At 46.0% G+C, this 27,940-nt stretch overlaps 1 protein-coding gene across 1 annotated transcript in view; it reads left to right on the top strand.

The window, feature by feature from the left end:
* The window catches only part of DDR1 (discoidin domain receptor tyrosine kinase 1), a 104,245-nt gene that overhangs the window by 6,855 nt on the left and 69,450 nt on the right, over positions 1–27,940 (top strand). The window lies entirely within an intron of this gene.

The raw sequence follows: 27,940 nt of genomic DNA on the forward strand, positions 1-27,940 counted from the left end.
GATAATATTTATTGTATAGTTGGAGGCATGCAAAAAATGTTTTTAAATGAATATTTTTTTAAATTAATTAATATAATTAATTATTTTCCTTTAATTTAGTACTTTTACCACAAGATACTTATATAACTTACAAGGTCCACAAAGGTTGTGAGTGTTCGTCCTGATGTGGTGATGTTGTCCTTGCATTTGGTGTCTTGAGAACTTTAGCAACAGCAAAAAATCCTACTCTATGTCCTATTATTTAGGCACAAGTCCAATGATGCTGTGACCTTATTCTATATCCACTAGTAGAAGTGGGTGATTGTCCTGGTAATCGATAATTGTACCACTATTGTAGGTGGGCCGGTGTCCATTTGCCATTGTATTAGGTCCACTAGTATCACCATGCCACTGTTCTGGGTCCACTGATGCCAGTGTACCACTGTTCTGGGTCTACTAGTGTCATTTTGCCATTGTTCTGTGTCCACTAGTGTCATTGTACCACTGTTCTGGGTCCACTGGCATCATTATACCACTGTTCTGGATCCACTAGTGTCCTTGTACCACTGTTCTGGGTCCACCAGTGTCATTGCACCGCTGTTCTGGGTCCACTAGTGTCCTTGTACCACTGTTCTGGGTCCACCAGTGTCCTTGTACCGCTGTTCTGGGTCCACCAGTGTCCTTGTACCACTGTTCTGGGTCCACCAGTGTCCTTGTACCGCTGTTCTGGGTCCACTAGTGTCCTTGTACCACTGTTCTGGGTCCACAAGCGTCATCGTGCCATTGTCCTGGGTACAATTCGTGTCATTGTACTACTGTTCTGGGTCCACTAGTGTCATTATACCACTGATCTGGGTCCACTGGTATCATTGCACCATTGTTTTCGATCCACTAATGTCATTGTACCACTGTTCTTGGTCCACAAGTGTCATCGTGACATTGTCCTGGGTCCATTAGTGGCATTGTACCACTGTTCTGGGTCCACAAGTGTCATTGTACCATTGTTCTGGGTCCATTAGTGTCACTGTGCAGCATTGATGATTTTGATACCCATTGACCTCAATGGGTAGGGAAAAAAAACGAGCAGCAAAATATGCACTGAGTGACCCTACCCTGACAGTGTTATTGGCCCACCAGTATTGTGGGTCCAGTGTCATTGTGCCTTTACTCTGGGTCCACCAGTGTCTATGCACCAGTATTCTCGGTTCTGCCATTATTCTGCATCTGTTGGTGTATGCATGCTATTGTTTTGGGTCCACTAAGCCATTATTATGGGTCTTCTAGTGTAAGTTCAGTTGTTTGACCATTATAATCAGCATGCAATTATTCTAGATGCAGGGAGGGTAAAATTGTTCTGCGCCTACTTACAATACTCTGCCAACGTTCTGGGTCCACAAGTGATTATGCCGCCATTATTATGGGTCTTCTAATATAACTTCATTCTTGTTTGCAGATCACCAGTGTTGGTATGCTATTGTTCTAGAAACAGGATAACATTGTTCTTGACCCGGCAGTGCCAGTGTTCCATGTTTATGTTTTACGGGGATCACTAATGCCAGTTTAAAGGGGTACTCCGCTGGAAAACTTTTTTTTTTTTTAAATCAACTGGTGCCAGAAAGATAAACAGATTTGTAAATTACTTATATTAAAAAATCTTAATCCTTCCAGTACTTACTAGCTGCTGAATACTACAGAGGAAAATTCTTTTCTTTTTGGAACACAGAGCTCTCTGCTGACATCATGAGCACAGTGCTCTCTGCTGACATCTCTGTCCATTTTAAGAACTGTCCAGAGTAGGAGAAAATCCCCATAGAAAACATATGTTGCTCTGGACAGTTCTTAAAATGGACAGAGATGTCAGCAGAGAGCACTGTGGTCATGATGTCAGCAGAGAGCTCTGTGTTCCAAAAAGTAAACAATTTCCTCTGTAGTATACAGCCCCTAAAAAGTACTGGAAGGATTAAGATTTTTTTAATAGAAGTAATTTACAAATATGTTAACTTTCTGGCACCAGTTTATTTAAAAAAAAATAAAAAATCCCAGTGGAGTATCCCTTTAAGCAGACCATAGTATAACTGATCAGTACTTATGAGCTTCTGAAGTTAAGGTTATTCTTTTCTGTCTAAGTGCTCTCTGATAACACGTGTCTCGGGAACCACCCAGTTTAGAAGCAAATCCCCATAGCAAACCTCTTCTAAACTGGGCGGTTCCCGAGACAGGTGTCATCAGAGAGGACTTAGACAGAATGGAACAACCTTAACTTCAGAAGCTCATAAGTACTGAAAGGATTAAGATTTTTTAATAGAAGTAATTTACAAATCTGTTTTACTTTCTGGAGCCAGTTGATATATTAAAAAGTTTTTTTCCTGGATAACCCCTTTAAGGTTATGCTCATACCCTATAAATGCCCTATGTTAGAAGGGGTGTTCCTTGACGTATACCTGATATATATATATTCCAGACGTGTGCCACTGTATAGACATATAGTAGCCTATGTCAGTCAGTGTCTTATTCTACCGCCTCTTTGCTCTAGCAGTCATGTTCCCTTGCGCTGGTATCCTAAGCATTCCGTGTGCCATCTTCTGGCGCCAGTCTGATACCTTGCAGTATGAAGAAGAATGCACTACATGACAATTTAAGACCCCATGTAGGATGGGGTATGTAGCCAGACCAGTGTTTCCCAACCAGGGTGCCTCCATCTCTTGCAAAACTACAACTCCCAGCATGCCCGGACAGCCGAAGGCTGTCCAGGCATGCTGGGAGTTGTAGTTTTGCAACAGCTGGAGGCACCCTGGATGGGAAACACTGATCTAGGTATCTGGGTTGGGTACTAAAACGGGACTTTTGGACAATATGAAGGGGCTGTGGTGTTTAGGAATGCAGTACATACAAATGAGGGGATTAATACAGATTAATACTGCACTGTTAATCCTGGGTACAAACACCCGCACTCCGTGTTATTTCAGGCCACGCCTGTGACGCTCTCACATATTCTCCCAATTTTTCCCTTTCTTTTCCAGCTCATCACCCATCTTGTCACTTGCTCTTTCCATGCTCCCCATACTGGGCTTTTGTGGCCGCCCGCATCTTTCTTGTCCCTCAATGTCTCTCTCTCTTTTTCTGCGTCTCACAATCGCCTCATTGTTCTTGCTGATTCCTTTATTCCGGGCAGCTGTCCCTCCATCAGCCCCCCCCCCCCCCTGACACACCGAGCAGCTGATCCTCGCCCCCCTCCCCCTCATCGCCCACATATCATCCCCTAGTATACATGGGCATGTGCTCCTCCTGATATTTTAACCCAGGTACCAGGCCCGACCTCTGAACTCTTTAACAAATGCAAAGGTTTTGTTACTAAAGATCAAGAGGCTACTAATCTGACATGTACAGCTCTGAACCCTGAGGATAAGTTTCTACTTTTTTTTTTTTGTGTGCGTTCACCCCCCCCCCCCCCCAAAAAAAAAAAAAAAAACGCCAAAACGGCCCTCATGGCGTTTTTCGATTGAAAAAACGCTGCGGCCAGATGTTAGCTGTAAATCAATGAAACATCGCAAAATTCTTTTTCCACTTTGCGTTTTTCAGTTTGGTGTATTTTTATTTTTTGATCCTTTTGGCGTTTTTTCACTCTTTTTTTTAGCTCCTTGGAGGTTTTGCAAAGTCGCAGCATTTCACCTGAAATCGTGGTGTTTTTCTCCAATAGAAGCCTATGGGAGTAAAAAAAAACACCAAGAAAAACGACATGTGGGTTTTAACTTTCGGCGTTTTTGTGCAGGCGGTTTTTATTGTTTTTTGGACTTTAGCGATCCAAAAAAGTGATGGAGATACCTTTTTTAATGTCATTTCGTAGGGTACCATTAAAAAAAAAAAAAGATACAGTAGTGATGGAAAAAATTGTATCTAACGAAATTTATATTTTTATAAAGAATTTTTTTATAAATTTTTAAAACAGGGATCAATTTATATGGGCGGGCAGGGCACTAAAAATGTAGCCGACAATAATAAAAATGTAGTGTGTGTGTTTTTCACATTTTTTTTTCTTTCTTTCTTTCTTTTATTTATTTTTTTATTTTTTTTAGGTAGTACTACTACTCCCAGCATGGAACACACTGTTCCATGATTGGAGTAGTAGTACCTGTACTAATTGACAGATCGCCCCTGGTGTCACTCCTGACCCCCGGTGCGATCGTCCTTCATCCCTGAGAAAAAAACGCCAAACACAGGAAATTGCTGTGGCGTTTTTTCTGGCGTTTTTTTGGCCCACAAAAAAAACAAGTTGAAACTTAGCCTTAGGCCAGGGGCATAGACACGGTGCCGAGGTTGGCGTAGCACCCAGACTCTAAGTGTATGTAAACACTGCGTAATTCCGTAAGCAGAATACCGCCAGCTGAATTACACGCAGTGAACATTACATCAGTGTGAATGGGTCTTCCACGAGACCCGTTCACACTGAGGAATTTCAGCGGCGGTGAAATTGTTCCACGCAAAGAATGAACATGAAGTTTTTCGGCAGTCGCCGCAAGATGGAATCTCCGTTTGCAGAATTCTTAGGCTATGTTCACATGGCAGAATTTCCACATGGATTTCCACATGTAAATCTGCATTTAATTTCCATATCAATTTCAAGCCGATACACTTCAATGGGATTCCGTAGTCCCATTCACCCTGCAGAATTTCCACATTGGTCTTCCCGGAGCTAAAATTCTGCACTCTGCAAAAATATAAGTCACGTCTTATATTTTTGTAGAATTTGGCTGTGGAATCCCATTGAAGTCAATGGGGCTTTATTTTCTGCCCAAAATGAGTAATTGGTGCAGAATGCAGGCGTAATTTGTGCAGAATTCAACCTTAGCTTTAAAAAAAGGCCACCTTTTTAAGGCTATGTTCACACTGGCAATGTCTGCATGGAAAATCTCTGTGTGGACATTGCCCCTGTCATTGTCCCTGGCGGTAGGACCGCTCAGGAATGCGCCGTCTCATACACAGTAATGCATTTCCGTGCGGAGTCAGCAGAAAGAATAGACCTGTCCATTCCTTCTGCTTACACCGGCATTGGAATTTCCGCGCCAGATGTTTCCGGTGTGGAAATTACAGTGCAGCAGAATTCCACACGGAAATTACCATGTGTGAACATAGCCTAACTGTGCTGCGGAATCATGCAGAAAAAAATTCTGCACAAATTCTGCGTCAATTTCACAAATGCTGGACAGATGCAGAATTAAGGCCAAATAAATGCGGACGCAGGAAAAAATTTGGAAAGTCTGCCGTGTGAACATAGCCTAAGGGTATATTCACACAGCGGAATTTACGTGCGGGGAACTCCACATTCATTTTAATTGGATTCCGCTATACCATTCACACAGCGATGGGCATTCCGCCACAGAAATACCACTTTCCGCATTCTGCAGAAATATAAGATCAGTCTTATATTTTGTGGAATTTTGCAGCGGAATCTTATTGAAGTCAATGGGGCTTGAATATGTGTGATTGTTTGGTGACCCAGACTGGATCACACCCCCTCCCATAGACTTACATAACGGGGGCGGGGGGTGACGTCACACGGGGGCGGAGTCGTGACGTCATGATACTCCGGCCGCGTGGTCGGCACCTGGCAGATTGTGAGCTGGCACGCGGCGTGCAGCTCAAAGAGGTGGGTGCCGAATGCAAGATTGCGAGGGTCCCCAGCGGCGGGGCCCCCGCGGTGAGACATCTTATCCCCTATCCTATGGATAGGGGATAAGATGTCTTAGGGTCAGAGTACCCCTTTAAAGGGGTACTCCAGTGGAAAACTTTTTTTTTTTAATCAACTGGTGCCAGAAAGTTAAACAGATTTGTAAATTACTTCTATAAAAAAATCTTAATCCTTCCAGTACTTATTAGCTGCTGAATACTACAGAGGAAATGGTTTTCTTTTTGGAACACAGAGCTCTCTGCTGACATCACGACCACAGTGCTCTCTGCTGACATCTCTGTCCATTTTAGGAACTGTCCAGAGCAGCATATGTTTGCTATGGGGATTTTCTCCTACTCTGGACAGTTCCTAAAATGGACAGAGATGTCAGCAGAGAGCACTGTGGTCATGATGTCAGCAGAGAGCTCTGTGTTCCAAAAAGAAAATAACTTCCTCTGTAGTATTCAGCAGCTAATAAGTACTGGAAGGATTAAGATTTTTTTAATAGAAGTCATTTACAAATCTGTTTGACTTTCTGGCACCAGTTGATTTAAAAAAAAAAAAAAAAAAGTTCCACCGGAGTACCCCTTTAAACGCAAAACTACCATCACACCAAAGAGCTGCTAAAGACAGGCGGAAAAGGCCAATAAACTTTTGTTACAGCTGCAGTAAAAAGCCCAGCGTGGTTCCTGCTTCTGTGTATTATACTGTTGGTCCGGCTGTAAAATGACTACAGCGTGAAAAACACCACAAAAACACCCTGTGTGACCCCCGACCTAACGTGCGCTTCTCTACAAAGGTTTATTTTTTCTTCACCTCAATGTTTTATTACAAATGAACAAAATAGGCAATAACATCTTGATATGAGGGGTCTGGCTGCTGGGACCCTCCTGGCACAGTCTTTCCCATTAGAAAAGACATTATAAACATTATAGTGACAAAACCCTAATAAACAAGGGATAACTCCTTCCGCCACAGTCACATGCTGCCCGTGTTTTGTGGCCACGAAGGTCCATATTGGCCTTTTTACACATGGTCATTTTCAGTATTACGTCATGAAGGCCACAAAGCCGGCCGTAGGCGCCTGTACGACAGTCCTCAGAGCCCCTGTGGTTCCATAATACACAGGTATGGGCTCAGTTTGCTGCCATATGTGGTGTCCCAGTACTGGACCTGGTCCCGTACCGGTTCTGCCTATAGGCAAAATAGGCAGCCGCCTAGAGCGCCCTCTTGATGGGGGCGCTGCTCTGCACACTGGAAGAAAGTTAGTAGCCAGCCAACATCCGAAGCCCCCGCTCACCCGAATCACCCGCCCAGCCAGCACCACCGTGTCACCCCAGTAGTAAGATAATTACATGAGGAGGAGGTTTGTTACAGTGTGTCACCCCAGTAGTAAGGAGATTACATGAGGAGGAGGTTTGTTACAGTGTGTCACCCCAGTAGTAAGGAGATTACATGAGGAGGAGGTTTGTTACAGTGTGTCGCCCCAGTAGTAAGGAGATTACATGAAGAGGAGGTTTGTTACAGTGTGTCACCCCAGTAGTAAGGTAATTACATGAGGAGGAGGTTTGTTACAGTGTGTCACCCCAGTAGTAAGGAGATTACATGAAGAAGAGGTTTGTTACAGTGTGTCACCCCAGTAGTAAGGAGATTACATGAGGAGGAGGTTTGTTACAGTGTGTCACCCCAGTAGTAAGGAGATTACATGAGGAGGAGGTTTGTTACAGTGTGTCAGCCTAGTAAGGTGATTACATGAGGAGGAGGTTTGTTACAGTGTGTCACCTCAGTAGTAAGGTGATTACATGAGGAGGAGGTTTGTTACAGTGTGTCACCCCAGTAGTAAGGAGATTACATGAGGAGGTTTGTTACAGTGTGTTACCCCAGTAGTAAGGAGATTACATGAGGAGAAGGTTTGTTACAGTGTGTTACCCCAGTAGTAAGGAGATTACATGCGGAGGAGGTTTGTTACAGTGTGTCACCCCAGTAGTAAGGAGATTACATGAGGAGGAGGTTTGTTACAGTGTTTCACCCCAGTAGTAAGGAGATTACATGAGGAGGAGGTTTGTTACAGTGTGTCACCCCAGTAGTAAGGAGATTACTTGAGGAGGAGGTTTGTTACAGTGTGTCACCCCAGTAGTAAGGAGATTACATGAGGAGGAGGTTTGTTACAGTGTTTCACCCCAGTAGTAAGGAGATTACATGAGGAGGAGGTTTGTTACAGTGTTTCACCCCAGTAGTAAGGTGATTACATGAGGAGGAGGTTTGTTACAGTGTTTCACCCCAGTAGTAAGGTCGGACATGTCAAAGGGTGGAGCCAATGGGCAGCAAAATTAGCCCTACATGTTATCATAGACAATAAATGGAGCAGCAGTGCGCACGTGTGTCCTCTGCTGAGCGATGATGCCATTAACCCTACAGATGCCATGATCAATACAGATCATCGCATTTGAAGTATCTGCGGGACTCAGGGGGAACTCTTTTGACCATCTGCAGCATGAGTTAAGTTGGTGGCCGGCTCCCTGCCCCCAGCTGGCCCCTGCAATCTTCTGCTATGGTCTGGCTTTAAAGGGGTACTCCGCTGGAAAACATTTCTTTAAATCAACTGGTGCCAGAAAGTTAAACATATTTGTTAATTTCTTCTATTTAAAAATATCAATCCTTCCAGTACTTATCAGCTGCTATAGGCTCCACAGGAAGTTATTTTCTGTCTGACCACAGTGCTCTCTGCTGACCCCAGTGCTCTCTGCTGACACCACTGTCCATTTTAGGAACTGTCCGGAGCAGCATAGGTTGGCTATGGGGATTTGCTCCTACTCTGGACAGTTCCTAAAATGGACAGAGGTGTCAGCAGAGAGCACTGGGGTCAGACAGAAAGGAAATTCAAAAAGAAAACAACTTCCTCAGTAGTATACAGCAGCTGTTAAGTACTGGAAGGGTTAAGATTTTTAAATAGAAGTAATTTTCAAATCTGTTTAACTTTCTGGCACCAGTTCATAATTTTTTTTTCCCCCAGTGGAGTACCCCTTTAAGCAGACCATAGTAGTAGATTGCCAATATAACTGATCAGTGCTATGTGTCACGATGCCGGCTGGCAGGTAGTGGATCCTCTGTGCCAGAGAGGGATTGGCGTGGACCGTGCTAGAGGATCGGTTCTAAGTCACTACTGGTTTTCACCAGAGCCCGCCGCAAAGCGGGATGGTCTTGCTGCGGCGGTAGTGACCAGGTCGTATCCCCTAGCAACGGCTCAACCTCTCTGGCTGCTGAAGATAGGCGCGGTACAAGGGAGTAGACAGAAGCAAGGTCGGACGTAGCAGAAGGTCGGGGCAGGCAGCAAGGATCGTAGTCAGGGGCAACGGCAGGAGGTCTGGAACACAGGCTAGGAACACACAAGGAAACGCTTTCACTGGCACTAAGGCAACAAGATCCGGCGAGGGAGTGAAGGGGAAGTGAGGTGATATAGGGAAGTGCACAGGTGTAAACACTAATTGGAACCACTGCGCCAATCAGCGGCGCAGTGGCCCTTTAAATCGCAAAGACCCGGCGCGCGCGCGCCCTAGGGAGCGGGGCCGCGCGCGCCGGGACAGAACTGACGGAGAGCGAGTCAGGTACGGGAGCCGGGGTGCGCATCGCGAGCGGGCGCTACCCGCATCGCGAATCGCATCCCGGCCAGAGGCGGTATCGCAGCGCCCCGGGTCCGTGGAACCGACCGGAGCGCTGCAGTGAGAGGAGTGTAGCGAGCGCTCCGGGGAGGAGCGGGGACCCGGAGCGCTCGGCGTAACAGTACCCCCCCCCTTGGGTCTCCCCCTCTTCTTGGAGCCTGAGAACCTGAGGACCAGACTTTTGTCCAGGATATTGTCCTCAGGTTCCCAGGACCTCTCTTCAGGACCACAACCCTCCCAATCCACTAAAAAGAAGGTTTTCCCTCTGACCTTTTTGGATGCTAAAATCTCTTTGACGGAGAAGATGTCCGAGGAGCCGGAGACAGGAGTGGGGGGAACAGATTTGGGAGAGAAACGGTTAATGATAAGTGGTTTAAGAAGAGAAACATGAAAGGCATTAGGAATACGAAGAGAAGGAGGAAGAAGAAGTTTGTAAGAGACAGGATTAATCTGGCGCAAAATCTTGAAAGGACCAAGATAGCGTGGTCCCAACTTATAGCTAGGGACACGGAAGCGGACATATTTGGCGGAGAGCCATACCTTGTCTCCAGGGGAAAAGATGGGAGGAGCTCTTCTTTTCTTATCCGCGAATCTCTTCATGCGTGAAGAAGCCTGTAAGAGAGAATTTTGGGTCTCTCTCCATATGATGGAAAGATCACGAGAAATTTCATCCACAGCGGGCAGACCAGAGGGCAAGGGGGTAGGGAGGGGGGGAAGAGGGTGACGGCCGTACACCACGAAAAACGGGGATTTGGAGGAAGATTCAGAGATTCTGAAATTATACGAGAATTCGGCCCAAGGTAGAAGATCTGCCCAGTCATCCTGGCGGGAGGAAACAAAATGTCGTAAATAGTCACCCAAGATCTGGTTAATTCTTTCTACTTGTCCATTGGATTGAGGATGGTATGCAGAAGAAAAATTTAATTTAATCTTGAGTTGTTTACAGAGAGCCCTCCAGAATTTAGACACAAATTGGACGCCTCTATCCGAGACGATCTGCGTAGGCAACCCGTGAAGACGAAAAATGTGTACAAAAAATTGTTTAGCCAACTGAGGCGCTGAAGGAAGACCAGGAAGAGGGATGAAATGTGCCATTTTGGAGAATCGATCAACGACCACCCAAATAACAGTGTTGCCATGGGATGGGGGTAAGTCAGTAATAAAATCCATACCAATCAGAGACCAAGGTTGTTCGGGAACAGGCAGAGGAAGAAGAAAACCAGCGGGCTTCTGGCGAGGAGTCTTATCCCGGGCACAGATAGTGCAGGCTCGCACAAAGTCCACCACATCAGTCTCTAGAGTCGGCCACCAATAGAAGCGAGAGATGAGTTGCACAGATTTCTTGATGCCCGCATGACCTGCGAGATGGGAGGAGTGACCCCATTTGAGGATTCCGAGGCGTTGGCGTGGAGAAACAAAGGTCTTTCCTGGAGGAGTTTGCCTGATGGAGGCTGGAGAAGTGGAAATCAGGCAGTCAGGAGGAATGATGTGTTGAGGAGAGAGTTCAATTTCAGAAGCATCTGAGGAACGAGAGAGAGCATCGGCCCTAATGTTCTTATCAGCAGGCCGAAAGTGAATTTCAAAATTAAATCGGGCAAAGAACAGAGACCACCTGGCCTGACGAGGATTCAGCCGTTGGGCAGACTCGAGGTATGAGAGGTTCTTGTGATCGGTGTAAATAATAACTGGAAATCTTGATCCCTCCAGCAGATGCCTCCATTCCTCAAGTGCTAATTTAATGGCTAGAAGCTCTCGATCCCCGATGGAGTAGTTCCTCTCCGCCGGAGAGAAGGTCCTAGAAAAAAAACCACAAGTAACAGCATGCCCGGAAGAGTTTTTTTGTAGAAGGACAGCTCCAGCTCCCACTGAGGAGGCATCAACCTCCAATAGGAAGGGTTTAGATGGATCAGGTCTGGAGAGCACGGGAGCCGAAGAGAAGGCAGACTTGAGTCGTTTAAAGGCGTCTTCCGCTTGAGGAGGCCAAGACTTGGGATCGGCATTTTTTTTGGTTAAAGCCACAATAGGAGCCACAATGGTAGAAAAATGTGGAATAAATTGCCTGTAATAATTGGCGAACCCCAAAAAGCGTTGGATGGCACGGAGTCCGGAGGGGCGTGGCCAATCTAAGACGGCAGAGAGTTTATCTGGATCCATTTGTAGTCCCTGGCCAGAGACCAAGTATCCTAGAAAAGGAAGAGATTGGCATTCAAACAGACATTTCTCAATTTTAGCATAGAGTTGATTGTCACGAAGTCTCTGAAGAACCATACGGACATGCTGGCGGTGTTCTTCTAGATTGGCCGAAAAAATTAGGATATCATCAAGATATACAACAACACAGGAGTATAACAGATCACGAAAAATTTCATTAACAAAGTCTTGGAAGACAGCAGGGGCGTTGCACAGGCCAAAGGGCATGACCAGATACTCAAAGTGTCCATCTCTGGTGTTAAATGCTGTTTTCCACTCATCCCCCTCTCTGATGCGGATGAGGTTATAGGCGCCTCTTAAGTCCAATTTAGTAAAGATGTGGGCACCTTGGAGGCGATCAAAGAGTTCAGAGATGAGGGGTAAGGGGTAGCGGTTCTTAACCGTGATTTTATTAAGTCCGCGATAGTCAATGCAAGGACGTAGAGAGCCATCTTTTTTGGACACAAAGAAAAATCCGGCTCCGGCAGGAGAGGAGGATTTACGGATAAAGCCCTTTTTTAGATTCTCCTGGACGTATTCAGACATGGCAAGAGTCTCTGGGGCAGAGAGAGGATAAATTCTGCCCCGGGGTGGAGTAGTGCCCGGGAGGAGGTCGATAGGACAATCATAAGGCCTGTGAGGAGGTAGAGTCTCCGCTTGTTTTTTGCAGAAAACATCCGCGAAGTCCATATAGGCCTTAGGGAGACCGGTTACTGGAGGAAGCACAGAGTTACGGCAAGGGTTACTGGGAACCGGTTTTAGACAGTCCTTGGAACAAGAGGGCCCCCAACTCTTGATCTCCCCAGTGGACCAATCCAGGGTTGGGGAATGAAGTTGAAGCCAGGGAAGTCCAAGGAGAATCTCCGAGGTGCAATTGGGGAGGACCAAAAGTTCAATCCTCTCGTGATGAGATCCGATGCTCATTAAAAGGGGCTCCGTGCGGAAACGTATGGAACAGTCCAATCTTTCATTGTTTATACAATTGATGTAAAGGGGTCTGGTGAGACTGGTCACTGGGATGTTGAACCTGTTGACGAGAGAGGCCAAAATAAAATTTCCTGCAGATCCAGAGTCCAAGAAGGCCACAGAAGAGAAGGAGAAGGCAGAGGCAGACATCCGCACAGGCACAGTAAGACGTGGAGAAGCAGAGTGGACATCAAGAATTGTCTCACCTTTGTGCGGAGTCAGGGTACGTCTTTCCAGGCGGGGAGGGCGGATAGGACAATCCCTCAGGAAGTGTTCGGTACTAGCACAGTACAGGCAGAGGTTCTCCATGCGGCGTCGTGTCCTCTCTTGAGATGTCAGGCGAGACCGGTCGACCTGCATAGCCTCCACGGCGGGAGGCACAGGAACAGATTGCAGGGAACCAGAGGAGAGAGGAGCCGAGGAGAAGAAACGCCTCGTGCGAACAGAGTCCATATCTTGGCGGAGCTCCTGACGCCTTTCGGAAAAACGCATATCAATGCGAGTGGCTAGGTGAATAAGTTCATGAAGATTAGCAGGCATTTCTCGTGCGGCCAGAACATCTTTAATGTTGCTGGATAGGCCTTTTTTAAAGGTCGCGCAGAGGGCCTCATTGTTCCAGGATAATTCAGAAGCAAGAGTACGGAATTGTACGGCATACTCGCCAACGGAAGAATTACCCTGGACCAGGTTCAACAGGGCAGTCTCAGCAGAAGAGGCTCGGGCAGGTTCCTCAAAGACACTTCGAATTTCCGAGAAGAAGGAGTGTACAGAGGCAGTGACGGGGTCATTGCGGTCCCAGAGCGGTGTGGCCCAAGCCAGGGCTTTTCCAGACAGCAGGCTGACTACGAAAGCCACCTTAGACCTTTCAGTGGGGAACTGGTCCGACATCATCTCCAAGTGTAATGAACATTGGGAAAGGAAGCCACGGCAAAACTTAGAGTCCCCATCAAATTTATCCGGCAAGGATAGTCGTAGTCCAGAAGCGGCCACTCGCTGCGGAGGAGGTACAGGAGCTGGCGGAGGAGATGGTTGCTGGAGCTGTGGTAGTAACTGTTGTAGCATAACAGTCAGTTGAGACAGCTGTTGGCCTTGTTGCGCAATCTGTTGTGACTGCTGGGCGACCACCGTGGTGAGGTCAGCGACAACTGGCAGAGGAACTTCAGCGGGATCCATGGCCGGATCTACTGTCACGATGCCGGCTGGCAGGTAGTGGATCCTCTGTGCCAGAGAGGGATTGGCGTGGACCGTGCTAGAGGATCGGTTCTAAGTCACTACTGGTTTTCACCAGAGCCCGCCGCAAAGCGGGATGGTCTTGCTGCGGCGGTAGTGACCAGGTCGTATCCCCTAGCAACGGCTCAACCTCTCTGGCTGCTGAAGATAGGCGCGGTACAAGGGAGTAGACAGAAGCAAGGTCGGACGTAGCAGAAGGTCGGGGCAGGCAGCAAGGATCGTAGTCAGGGGCAACGGCAGGAGGTCTGGAACACAGGCTAGGAACACACAAGGAAACGCTTTCACTGGCACTAAGGCAACAAGATCCGGCGAGGGAGTGAAGGGGAAGTGAGGTGATATAGGGAAGTGCACAGGTGTAAACACTAATTGGAACCACTGCGCCAATCAGCGGCGCAGTGGCCCTTTAAATCGCAAAGACCCGGCGCGCGCGCGCCCTAGGGAGCGGGGCCGCGCGCGCCGGGACAGAACTGACGGAGAGCGAGTCAGGTACGGGAGCCGGGGTGCGCATCGCGAGCGGGCGCTACCCGCATCGCGAATCGCATCCCGGCCAGAGGCGGTATCGCAGCGCCCCGGGTCCGTGGAACCGACCGGAGCGCTGCAGTGAGAGGAGTGTAGCGAGCGCTCCGGGGAGGAGCGGGGACCCGGAGCGCTCGGCGTAACACTATGCCTATACATAGCATTGAGCAGTATTAGCAATCAAAAGATTGCTATTTATAGCCCCCTTTGGGGACTTAAAAAATAATAATTTTAAAAAGTCAAAGATTTAAAAAAATGTGAATAAGCCCCTCCCCCAATAAAAGATTAAATGACCGTCTCTTCCCATTTTAACAATTAAAAAAAATGGAAAACAGTAAAATAAATTAACATGTTTGGTATTGCCATGTGCTGGAATTTTCAAACTATTAAAATATAATGTTAATGATCCCGTACGGTGAATGGCGTAAACATAAAAAAAAATACTCAAGCCCAAAATTGCTGATTTTTGGTCGCATCAAATTCCTGAAAAAAAATGCATGAAAAAGTGACCAAAAAATCACATATGCGCAAAAGTGTTATCGATAAACGGATCATGTTGCAAAAATATCACCCTCATTTAGCCCCATATACGGAAATATGAAAGTGTTAAAGTGCCCAGAAGAGGACAATTTTAAACATACTTTTTTTTAAAACAAAATAATATTTTTTTAACAAAATAAATTTTTTTTTTAAAGTGCAACCATGGGTACCATTTTAATCGTATTGACCCACAGAATACATAGAACATTTCAGTTTTACCCTAAAATGCACTGCATAAAACCGAAACCTCCCAAAATTTGCAAAATTGTGTTTTTCTTTTTAAAGGGGTACTCCCATGGAAACCTTTTTTTTTTTTTTTTTTTTTTTTTTAAATCAACTGGTGCCAGAAAGTTAAACAGATTTGTAAATTACTTCTATTAAAAAAAATCTTAATCCTTCCAGTACTTTTTAGGGGCTATATACTACAGATGAAATGCTTTTCTTTTTGGATTTCTCTTCTGTCCCAACCACAGAGCTCTCTGCTGACCTCTGCTGTCCATTTTAGGAACAGTCCGGAGCAGCATATATTTGCTATGGGGATTTTCTCCTGCTCTGGACAGTTCCTTAAATGGACAGCAGAGGTCAGCAGAGAGCACTGTGCTTGGGACAGAAGAGAAATCCAAAAATTAAAGCATTTCCTCTGTAGTATTCAGCAGCTAATAAGTACTGGAAGGATTAAGATTTTTTTAATAGAAGTCATTTACAAATCTGTTTAACTTTCTGGCACCAGTTGAGTAAAAAAAAAAAAAAAAAGTTTTCCACGGGAGTACCCCTTTAACTTTCCGCCACCCACAAATAACCTAACCAGGGTGCCTCCAGCTGTTGTTAAAGCATTTTCTCTGTAGTATTCAGCAGCTAATAAGTACTGGAAGGATTAAGATTTTTTAACAGAAGTAATTTACAAATCTGTTTAACTTTCTGGCACCAGTTGAGTAAAAAAAAAAAAAAGTTTTCCACGGGAGTACCCCTTTAACTTTCCGCCACCCACAAATAACCTAACCAGGGTGCCTCCAGCTGTTGTTAAAGCATTTTCTCTGTAGTATTCAGCAGCTAATAAGTACTGGAAGGATTAAGATTTTTTTTAATAGAAGTAATTTACAAATCTGTTTAACTTTCTGGCACCAGTTGAGTAAAAAAAAAAAAAGTTTTCCACGGGAGTACCCCTTTAACTTTCCACCACCCACAAATAACCTAACCAGGGTGCCTCCAGCTGTTGTTAAAGCATTTCCTCTGTAGTATTCAGCAGCTAATAAGTACTGGAAGGATTAAGATTTTTTAACAGAAGTAATTTACAAATCTGTTTAACTTTCTGGCACCAGTTGAGTAAAAAAAAAAAGTTTTCCACAGGAGTACCCCTTTAACTTTCCGCGACCCACAAATAACCTAACCAGGGTGCCTCCAGCTGTTGCACAACTACAACTCCCAGCATGCCCGGACAGCCAAAGGCTGTCCGGGCATGCTGGGAGTTGTAGTTGTGCAACAGCTGGAGGCACCCTGGTCAGCAATCACTGCCCTAAACTTATGGAATAACATGTTGCACCAATAGAAACACCTATAGAAACACAAGGACCCTTTACACCCCCCTCCCCAAATCTCTCGAACAGCTGGGAGCCTAAGATCTTGTTTCGTTTATTCCAGGAGTGATTGCACCACCCTGGAATTTCTGTCATGTGTGCACACGTGTGCGTGAGAGACATACACTGCATGTGTGCATAGATGCGCGTGTAATACTTCACATATGTGCGTTATGTAATGTACAGTCGCGCATAGTTTCAGCTGCATGCCTGTTATGTGTGCCTGCCGAGCGCATGCTTTTATAGGGATGGAAGGGGTTAATAACAGGTCACGGCCATGTTTAAGATATAATGATTGCTTACATCAGTCCCGTACATACTTTGCAATCAGAGAGTTTCCAGACTTTTGTTTTACATTTTATGGTGCGGCCTTGTGCTAATGTGATAGCCTGGGGGAGTAGGGTATATGGGATGTAGCTGTGCGGTGACTAAAGGGTGTCTGGTTAACCCATGCTATTCGTGATGCCGGGGTGAGGGCTCCTCTGCAATGCGATAGAGAAGTATAGACTAATGGAATGTCCACAACCGGAGAGTTTGCTGAAAACAGTTGGAACTTTTACTGAAGATTTTATGCAACTTCACAACAGGAACAGTCTCTACAAATGCAAATTCTCTTGGAGATTGACAAAGGTTGGGACCTTAAAGGAGTACTCCGGCGCGCACCTTTTTTTCCTTTTATCCCGCCCGGGCTGCAAAATAAAAGAAAACACACTTTCTCTTACCTGCCTTACGAGCCCCCGGAGCTCCAGTACACTCCGGTACAGGTGTTAGGTCCCCGGGCTGTATTCTTCTTACTTCCTGTTAGCCCGGCACGTCACACGGAGCTTCAGCCTATCACCGGCCGCAGCGATGTCCCGCCTCTGCTAGTGATAGGCTGAAGCTCTGTGTGACGTGCCGGGCTAACAGGAAGGAAGAAGAATACAGCCTGAGGACCGAACACCTGTACCGGATTGTATCGGAGCTCCGGGGGCTCATTGGCAGGTAAGAGAAAGTGTGTTTTTTTTTATTTTGCAGCCCGGATGGGATAAAAAGGAAAAAAGTGCTCGCCGGAGTACTCCTTTAAGCAATTTAGAGTCTTTAGGTTGATATGCGCAGTTCCACTGGATTTAGGGGATTTAGTTGCGGTCCAGTAGTCACGCTAGCTTTAGCGGGGATTAGTTTAGAACTCACGGTTTAGTTCTGCTGAGGCCGGTAGGGTTTTCAGGCCTAGCGTGTCTTTGAAAGTTGCGCAGATCCGTCTTGCTAGTCCGGCATCCACGAGAGCAGCAATTGGCTACAGCTCCCTTATATGGGCAGGGGCTGGACTAGTGCTAATTGGTCCAATACTGCTGTCAATCATCTTCACATAGCATTATGGGTAACATGTGACCCAAGGACCTCCAAAGGTCCTCTAACATACCATAGAGGATTTAACCCAGTCACATGCAACGCTAGCAAGGTAAGTATACTATACATTATATTAAATATACATTATTATTAAATATGTACATATATAAACACCTCAGAATTAGAGTAGAGGAGAGGCGACTAGGGGCTGTCCCACCTGGGGGACCCTACCTGAGCCCAGATACTCTGACTTTGGGGACCACCATACAAGGTACGGTATGCAATACGGTACCGGGACACCAAACTAAAATAAAAATAAATTCAAGCTTTCCCACCATCATTCTGCACTTAATACCCCAATAATTAAAATGGGAAAACAGAATTTTTTTTAAATTTTTGCTAATTTCTTAGAAAAAAATAGATTAAAAAAATTAAAATTGCGACTGGACATAAGTATTCATACCCTTTACTTATGACTTAGTTGAAGCCCCTTTGGCAGTGATCACAGCCTACAGTGTTCTTTGGGATGAGGCCACAAGGTTTACACATCTGGATTTGGGGATTTTCTGCCATTCTTCTCTGCAGATCCTCTCAGCTCTGTCAGGTTGGATGGGGACCATCGGTGGAAGCCATTTTCTAGTCTCTCCAGAGATGTTCCATTGGGTTCAGGCTCTGGCTGGGCCACTCAAGGGCATTCACAGAGTTTTTCCTAAGCTTCTCATGTGTTGTCTTGGCTTTGTGCTTAGGGTCATTGTATTGTTGGGAGGTGAACCTACAGCCCAGTCTGCGGTCCAGAGCGCTCTGGGTCAGGTTTTCATTATGAATAGTTCTGTACCTTGCTCAATTCAGCTTTACCTCAACCCTGACCAGTCTCCCTGTCCCAGCCGCAGAAAAACACTCCCACAGCATAATCACTGTAGGTATGGTATTGGGCAGGTGATGGGTAGTGGCTGGTTTCCTCCAGACATGATGCTGCCCCCACCATGATCACTGTAGGGATGGTATTGGGCAGATGATGGGCAGTGCCTGGTTTCCTCCAGACATGATGCTGCCCCCACCATGATCACTGTAGGGATGGTATTGGGCAGGTGATGGGCAGTGCCTGGTTTCCTCCAGACATGATGCTGCCCCCACCATGATCACTGTAGGGATGGTATTGGGCAGGTGATGGGCAGTGCCTGGTTTCCCCCAGACATGATACCTCCCCCACCATGATCACTGTAGGGATGGTATTAGGCAGGTGATGGGCAGTGCCTGGTTTCCTCCAGACTCGATGCTGCCCCCACCATGATCCCTGTAGGGATGGTATTGGGTAGGTGATGGGCAGTGCCTGGTTTCCTCCAGACATGATGCTGCCCCCGTCATGATCACTGTAGGGATGGTATTGGGCAGATGATGGGCAGTGCCTGGTTTCCTCCAGACATGATGCTGCCCCCTCCATGATCACAGTAGGGATGGTATTAGGCAGGTGATGGGCAGTGCCTGGTTTCCTCCAGACTCGATGCTGCCCCCACCATGATCACTGTAGGGATGGTATTGGGCAGGTGATGGGCAGTACCTGGTTTCCTCCAGACATGATGCTGCCCCCACCATGATCACTGTAGGGATGGTATTGGGTAGGTGATGGGCAGTACCTGGTTTCCTTCAGACATGATGCTGCCCCCACCATGATCACTGTAGGGATGGTATTGGGCAGGTGATGGGCAGTGCCTGGTCTCCTCCAGACATGATGCTGCCCCCACCATGATCACTGTAGGGATGGTATTGGGCAGGTGATGAGTAGTGCCTGGTTTCCCCCAGACATGATGCTGCCCCCACCATGATCACTGTAGGGATGGTATTGGGCAGGTGATGGGCAGTGCCTGGTTTCCTCCAGACATGATGCTGCCCCCACCATGATCACTGTAAGGATGGTATTGGGCAGGTGATGGGCAGTGCCTGGTGTCCTACAAACTTGATGCTGCCACAACTATGCTTCACTGTAGGATTGGTTTTAGGCAGGTGTGGTGGCTAACGGGGGGGGGGGGGGGGGAATGTGTCTGGACTAAGGTTTGTGACACCAGGGTAGCATTAACCTCCACGCTCCAATGGTAGTAGCTTCCTGGGCCAAGCGCTGGGGTAATAACGACCACAGAGGTAGGGTTACGGAAGCTACTTATTTTACCAGTAGTGCAAAGTTAGCTGGAATATGCTTCAGGGATCACAGTTGCTTCAGGGAACTATGTGACTTGTAGTCCTTGCTGACTAAGGCCTCGTTCACATTGCTGTATGACTCTGCCATTCAGAGTTCTGTCAGCAATCTGACCAGAATGACGGGAGTTGCAAGCACTATTTTTCCCCGCTAAATTCCTGTAAAATTACCGGATCACTGACAAGTTCCATGCAAGTGAATGGGGTCCGTCGGGACCCTGTAGTAGCCGTTTGCATCCTATCCATTTCAGGGTCCAATCGGCTGAAGAAAAAAAAAAGACAGATCGAACCCTTAATGGGTCAAATGCGAATGGCAATGTAAACCTAGCCTAACTAGTTTTTTGTTTTCTGAATTAGGGTTAGACTGTTTTGGATTTGACTGTATAGCTTGTAAGAGACTTAGGAGCTGACCAGCACTGACTCTACTCTCCACATAGGAATCCGGAATTAGTGCTTACCGCCAGGGTTTAGGTTGTAGATTTATGGACCGGAGTTGCCCGAGGCTTTCTATCTCCTGTTATCATCTTTTTTGCTAATGGGGTCCGTGGCTCTTCTCCCCAATGCAGACTTACTGGACAACTTGGTCAGCGGGATCCTGTGAAGGGTGTTGCTCTGGACAGATTAGTGATGCAACTGGATTTTCATAGGCCTGTCCCCATGAGGTGAGCAAGCATGTGATTCCCTCAGCATCCTCCTGAGTAGACAGGTTAGTTTGGGAACAATAAAGTATAAAAGTGCATTTACAATACATTACAGTGCAATACATATGACATTTAAACATGAGTAGTTGGCCCTTAGTAGACATGCTAAGTGACATACACCTGACAGGTTAGGAAGACAGGTGTGTTCCGCACCAGGACATCACACAAGTGATGATTAGCTTCTGGTTTCTTTCCAACATGACTCTTAGAATTGGGGACATGTGTTTCTCACATTCCACCGATAGTGGCATTGACGGCAATGCATTTCCGTGCGGACTCCGCAGAAAGAATAGACATGACTATTCTTTCTGCGGACGCTGGAATCTAAATTTCCACGCCAGAAACATCTGCCGTGGAAATTCTGCCATGTGCACAGTGCACATAGCCTAAGAAGCCTTTAGGTGCCTCCATGTGTCTTTAAAGGGGTATTCCAGGAAAAAACTTTTTCATATATATATATATATATATATATATATATATATATAATCAACTGGCTCCAGAAAGTTAAACAGCTTTGTAAATTACTTCTATTAACCCCTTAAGGACGCAGCCCTTTTTCACCTTAAGGACTGAGCCCTTTTTCGCAATTCTGACCACCGTCACTTTACAAATTAATAACGCGAAAACGCTTTTACCGAATATTCTGATTCTGAGATTTTTCGTGACATATTCTACTTTATTTTGGTGGTAAATTTTCGGCGTTACTTGCATCCTTTTTTGGTGAAAAATCCCAAAATTTCATGAAAATTTTGAAAATGTAGCATTTTTCTAACTTTGAAGCTCTCTAATTGTAAGGAAAATGGATATTCCAAATAAATTTAATTTTTCTTCACAAACACAATATGTCCACTTTATGTTGGCGTCATAAAATGGACATACTTTTGCTTTTTGAAAAAATTAGAGGGCTTCAAAGTAGAGCAGCAATTTTAAAAAATTTAATGAAAATTGCTAAATCTGAAGGGACAGATGTTACAGAACTACAACTCCCAGCATGCCTGGGCAGTCGAGGCATGCTGAGAGTTGTAGTTTAGCAACATCTGGAGGGCTACTGTTTGGGCACCACTGTAACAGTGGTCTCCAAACTGTGACCCTCCAGATGTTGCAAAACTACAACTCCCAGCATGCCCAGACAGCCTTTGGCTCTCTGGGCATGCTGGGAGTTGCAGTTTGGCCCCCCTAGTGGTTGCCACAGTAAAGATCGATTTACTTTCACTTTCAATTCCCCCCCCCCCCCCCCCCCACTGTCGATTCCCTACCTGATCAGGATCCTGCAAGCTCCAGCGAAGATCCCAGGTCCCCAGGCATCTTCTCCTGCAGGTACGGCCTCCATCTTCTTCCCAGAGCCCCTCGACATCCAGGGGCGGGCAGAACGGGGGTTGCCATGGCAACCCCCTGTCCTGCGCTGCCATTGGTCAGAACTCCGTTCTGAGTAATGGCAGGGGAAAGGAGTAGATCGCAGCTTTGCGACCTCACTCCTATCCTTTAGGCTGATCGGGAGTGTTGCTGACAACTCTGATCAGCCCTATTTTCCGGGTGATCGGGTCACCAGAGATCCGATCAGCCCAGAATTGGAGAAAATCGCATCTCTGAATTGACATGCGATTTTCTCCGATCGCCGACATGGGGGGGGGGGGGGGTCTCAGGACCCCCCTGGGCGATGTGCCAGGGTGTCTGCTGAATGATTTCAGCATGCATCCGGCTCCGGTCCCCAACCGGCTAGCGGTGGGGACCGGAATTCCCACGGGCGTATGGATACGCCCTGCGTCCTTAAGGACTCGGAATGCAGGGCGTATCCTTACGCCCTGCGTCCTTAAGAGGTTAAAAAACCTTAAGCCTTTCAAGAATTATCAGCTGTTGAAGTTGAGTTGTTGTTTTCTGTCTGGCAACAGTGCTCTCTGCTGACATCTCTGCTTGTCTCGGGAACTGCACAGAGTAGAAGAGGTTTGCTATTGGGATTTGCTTCTAAACTCGGTGGTTCCCAAGACACGTGTCATCAGAGAGCACTTAGACAGAAAAGAACAACTCAACTTCAGCAGCTCATAAGTGCTGAAAGGATTAAGATTTTTTAATAGAAATAATTTACAAATCTGTTTAACTTTCTGGAGCCAGTTGATATATATATATATATATATATATATATATATATATATATATATATATAAAAGTTTTTTTCCTGGATAACCCCTTTAACTCAGGAGAGTTTTCTTTCTGGCCACTATGTCATAAAGCCCAGATTGGTGGAGGCTGCACTGATGGTCGACTTTGTGGAAGTTCCTCCCATCTGCACACTGGACTGTTAAAGTAATCCATCGAGAGTGACCACTGGGTGCTCAGTCACTTCTCTCCTGATTACTGAATTTAGTGGGACAGCAGCTCTAGGAAGAGGCCTGGTATTCTAAACTTCATCCACTTAAGAATTATGGAGGCCACTCTTTGGAAATTTCAGCCATGCAGAATTTTTTGTTCCCTTCCGACAATTCTGCCGCTGAAATTGTTCCGCGCAAAGAAAGAACATGTTCATTCTTTGCGGGGAAGTCCGCAAGCACTGCATAGCTGTCAAAGGTGAGCACAGATTCCACAGTGCGAACATACCCTAAAGCAGTGGTCTTCAACCTGCGGACCTCCAGATGTTGAAAAACTACAACTCCCAGCAGCCGTTGGCGGTCTGGGCATGCTGGGAGTTGTAGTTCTGCAACATCTGGAGGTCCACAGGTTGAAGACCACTGCCCTATAGGGTCTAAAAACTTATGTCCATGCTCATTTTTTTTTCCTTTTTAAAATATGTTTAACATTTTTTCTTAGATTCTGTTTTTACTTTGTCATTATGGGGTATTGAGTTTAGATTTTTATTTTTTTTATTTTAGAACAAGGCCACAACATAATAAAATGTAAAAACTTTTCAAATGCTTGTGAATGTAGTATAGAGCCGTGCATACTGTCCCTATAGGCAAGATTCACATGCACAGTGCGCCCCCATTAGATGCAGGTATCACTGCTCATTGACTGAATGTTAATAGATGTTTTTATTTCTAATTGACCCGAATAACAAGCCCATTCCTAAAGGGTTAAACCTGGACCGTTGCAATCATTAAGAAAACATAGAATGACCGATATGGCTTGAGGCCTAAGGAAGTTGACTTGGCAGTAGAAGGGTTAACAGTGTGTTCCCTTACGACATTTCGGCAGAGGTGGGGGTTAAACGGTGAAAGCTGCCTAACAGGAAAGTAACGCAGAACAGCCTGCGGCCTTTTATCTTTTATTACTGAAAGCACCTGAAATTTATAACAGAGCCTCACTACCCATTTTGTTTTCGCCTCCTCGCTGTGTCTATTTTCGGTCCTGTGCCCCCCTCCCTAAATCCCACTTGCTCTTTCACGCTTCTTCTCTGCCCCTTTTCATCTGCGGCACCCCTCCCGCTTCTCGGCTTTTCACTGTTGCGTGTGGTATTTCTCAGGGAACCAACACTTCTCGTCCTTCAATTACCAGAAGCCTTTGTGCCTCTATAGCTCAAGGTTTACAATATAATCTCCAAGGCATGATACATTTCTGGGGAAGGGCTTCAAATGTATTCCTGATATGATATCTGAAGTCTCTATGGTTCCAAGTATAGGACATAGTCTTAAAGGGGTACTCCGGCGCTAAGACATCTTATCCCCTATCCAATTGAGGGCCTTGTATAGTTATAAGTACACACTATATTCTAGAACCAGACCACTGATGCATGTAAGGTTAAAAGAATACAAGATATTCTAGTATTTAGAGCCTTATGAATATATGAGTGGTGGCCCAGTACGGGAGGTGTTACCCTGTGCTCCTGCTGTCCTGTCAGGCAGCCTCCTTCAGTGTCCCCAAGGCCCCCTGCACTTGTTTCCCCATTGTAAATATGTTTTACCATGTAAAGTGTTATAAAATGTAATGTTGCTTTAAGAGTTATACCATGTGATATGTCATGTGATTGTTACCCAGGAGGTACCAGTGACCAGGTGATCCCGGAGGTGACCTATGGGCTCCCTGCTAGTCTCCCCCATATAAGCCCTGGGTGGAGCTTCTCTCTCTCTTCTGCTGAGATCCAGTGCAGTCTTGTCTAGTGTGTGTGTCCAGAGTGTTGGAGACCTCAAAGTCCAGTCCTGCAGCCGCCATCAAGTCAAGTAAGATAAAGTCACAGCTTTATGGGTCAAGTCAGTCCCTGTCATCTGTCAAGTCAGCGTGGTCTGCATTCAATTATCCAGTCCTACTACAAGTCCCATGAAGCCCTTAAGGTCTCTGTGTCACTGGTCACCTCCTTGGGCCCTGGCTGAACTGTATAGACTTTACCATCTGTCTACCCTCAGTAAAGCTACCGTTATAGGCAAGTGGTAATAGGCTAAACCACGCCCTGGCATCATGAATACAAGGGGTAAATGCCATCTGCCCCTAGAGTAACAACATCTGGTCTATCCTCATCACATCACACCCTGCTACCGTCACGCCCCCTCCCATAGACTTGCATTGAGGGGGTGGGGCTATGACATCACAAGTTCCCGGTGCTGGCTCCAGCATTTGGAACAGTTTGTTCCAAACGCTGAGCAGCGTTTAATGCATTTATGGTTCCAAGCAGGGCTCAAGTCCTGCAGGAACGCGTGGGAACTAAGTTCCTGCCCTTTTTTCCACAGCAGGAATACCATTCCCATTAGCAGGAGTCCTGCAGGGCCAGCCCTTTAGTGAAAATCTTGGGTGAGTTCCCTCAGGACTTGACCTCTGGTTCCAAGTATACAATAGGGTACTATGAACGTAAGCCCATAAGAACCAAGAACCAGAACACTAATGCATCTACTGTTCATTCTAGAATCAAGGGCCTTGTGAATGGTTATGAGTACACAGAATACTCTAGAACCAGATGCATCTAAGCTTTAAGGGGGGATTTCCATCCATTAATCATCGCTGTCTGGGCATGCTGGGAGTTGTTGTTTTGCAAAACCTAGAGGGTCCCAGTTTGAAGACCACTGGTCTAAGATCATCGAGAGCCAAGTGGTTCAGAGATCATTGAATCATAATGTACAATACATTATAGTGACTGTAGATTTATCTGCATTTGGACCACTGCACAAATTATAATTAATAGTGCAAATTTCTCACGTACCTCTCTGGTTTTGGATAAAAAATCTGTAGCCAGAACACTATTATTCGCATACGTGCAAATGTATTCTACAGTCTGGAATTTCCATATCTCCATATTCCATATGTGTATACAGAATATTGTAGGACCAGGAGCTTGCATCTGCCTTGCATTCCCGAGATACATAATCCAACCTGATATTAAAGGGGGACTCCGGTGGAAAACTTTTTTTTTTTTTAAATCAACTGGTGCCAGAAAGTGAAACAGATTTGTAAATTATACAAAAAAAAAAAAAAAAGATTGCAGCAGCACACTTGGTTAAAAAATGGAGGCTCTTAGCGCACTTTTTGATCAAAACATGTCCCCCCATACACCATGCAGAGGTGGCCACATTTAGGATAATGACACAAATTCTGAGCCTAACACTCATAACCACTCACCTCAGCCTCTGACTGGGGGACATGCTGTATCCATTAGCAATTTAAAATATTTGTAAATTACTTCTATTTTGTAAATTACTTCTATTAAAAAATCTTAATCCTTCCAGTATGTATTAGCTGCTGAATGCTACAGAGGAAATTATTTTCTGTTTGGAACACAGTGCTCTCTGCTGACATCATGACCACAGTGCTCTCTGCTGACATCTCTGTCCATTTTAGGAACTGTCCAGAGTAGCATATGTTTTCTATGGGGATTTTCTCCTACTCTGGACAGTTCTTAAAGGGGTACTCCGGTGCTTAGACATCTTGGACTTGCATTGAGGGGCGGAGCGTGACCTCGCACGCCGCCGGCCTTGTGGTCGTTCATAATCTGACCCGGAGCAAACGCGCTCCGGTGACTGATTACAAACGGGGTGCCGCGTGCAAGATCCCGGGGGTCCCCAGCGGCGGGACTCCCGCGATCAGGCATCTTATCTCCTATCCTTTGGATAGGGGATAAGATGTCTAAGCACCGGAGAACCTCTTTAAAATGGACAGTGGTGTCAGCAGAGAGCACTGTGCTCGTGATTCAGCTCTGTGTTCCAAAAAGAAAAGAATTTCCTCTGTAGTATTATGCAGCTAATAAGTACTGGAAGGATTAAGATTTTTTAATAGAAGTCATTTACAAATCTGTCTAACTTTCTGGCACCAGTTGCTAAAAAAAAAAAAAAGAAAAAAAACCTTTTCCATCGGCGTACCCCTTTAAACATCATAGGTAGATCCAGGAATGTTCTATAGGTGAAGTTGCACTCTAGAGACTCCATGGATGTCCCTGGTTTCCATGGGAACAGATTAGAATGGCATGTTCCTTCTCCGCACAGCGGCGGACTCTTTGTTTGCCCTTGTGCCTGCTCATTGTGTCAAACCTTCTGAGCGGCGATCACAACAATACAGTCAGTAAATCAGTACACGTGCACCAGCATCTACGCCTCAACTTCACTCAATGCCCTCCGATGGGGGTGCAGGCAAATTTAGGGGTTGGTGGTCCCCCCAGTTAGAACAAGCTAACAGATATAGGGTCCTATAAAAAGTTTGGGTTTGTAAAACGGGTCATAAAAGATAGATGAGCAATCACTTGTGGGAGCTATGGGGGAGATGTATCAAAACCTGTATGAGGAAAAGTTGCTGAGTTGCCCATAGCAACCAATCAGATCGCTTCTTTCATTTTTCACAGGTCTCTTTAAAAATGAAAGAAGCGATCTGATTGGTTGCTATGGGCAACTCAGCAAATTTTCCTCTAACAGGTTTTGATAAATGTCCCCCAAATATTTTTATGGACGGGGGGGGGGGGATAAGTGGTCGCCAAATACATTTCCTTATATCAGGGAACAAAGGATTGGACAAAAGAGCTTATCCTGTCCAACCCTGTATGGCCCCAATTCCAGCCTCCACATGTCAAATCCTTTCGGAATAAGCTTAGAAATGCATTGCTGTCTATGGAGATGGCCCATTTCCAAGCAGTCCTATTGCCGACATTTTATGCCGGCGCCTGAGGAATGTCCAGCTTTTTTTGAGCAGACATTCCGCCATGTGAACTTAGCCTTACAAAGGACCAAACACCCCGCTTCCCTTTAGAGCTCCTTAAAGGGGTACTCTGCTGCTCAGCGTTTGGAACAAAATGTTCAGAACGCTGGAGCCGGCGCCAGGAGCTCATGACGTCATAGCCCCGCCCCCTCATGACATCCCACCACGCCCCCTCAATGCAAGTCTATGGGAGGGGCGGGGCGTGACGTCATGTGGGGCGGGGCTATGATGTCATGAGCTCCCGGTGCCAGCATTGGGAACAGTTTGTTCCAAGCGCTGAGCAGCAGAGTACCCCTTTAAGGAGCT

The sequence above is a fragment of the Hyla sarda genome, chromosome 9 (genome assembly GCF_029499605.1).
Source record: "Hyla sarda isolate aHylSar1 chromosome 9, aHylSar1.hap1, whole genome shotgun sequence".
NCBI lineage: Eukaryota > Metazoa > Chordata > Amphibia > Anura > Hylidae > Hyla > Hyla sarda.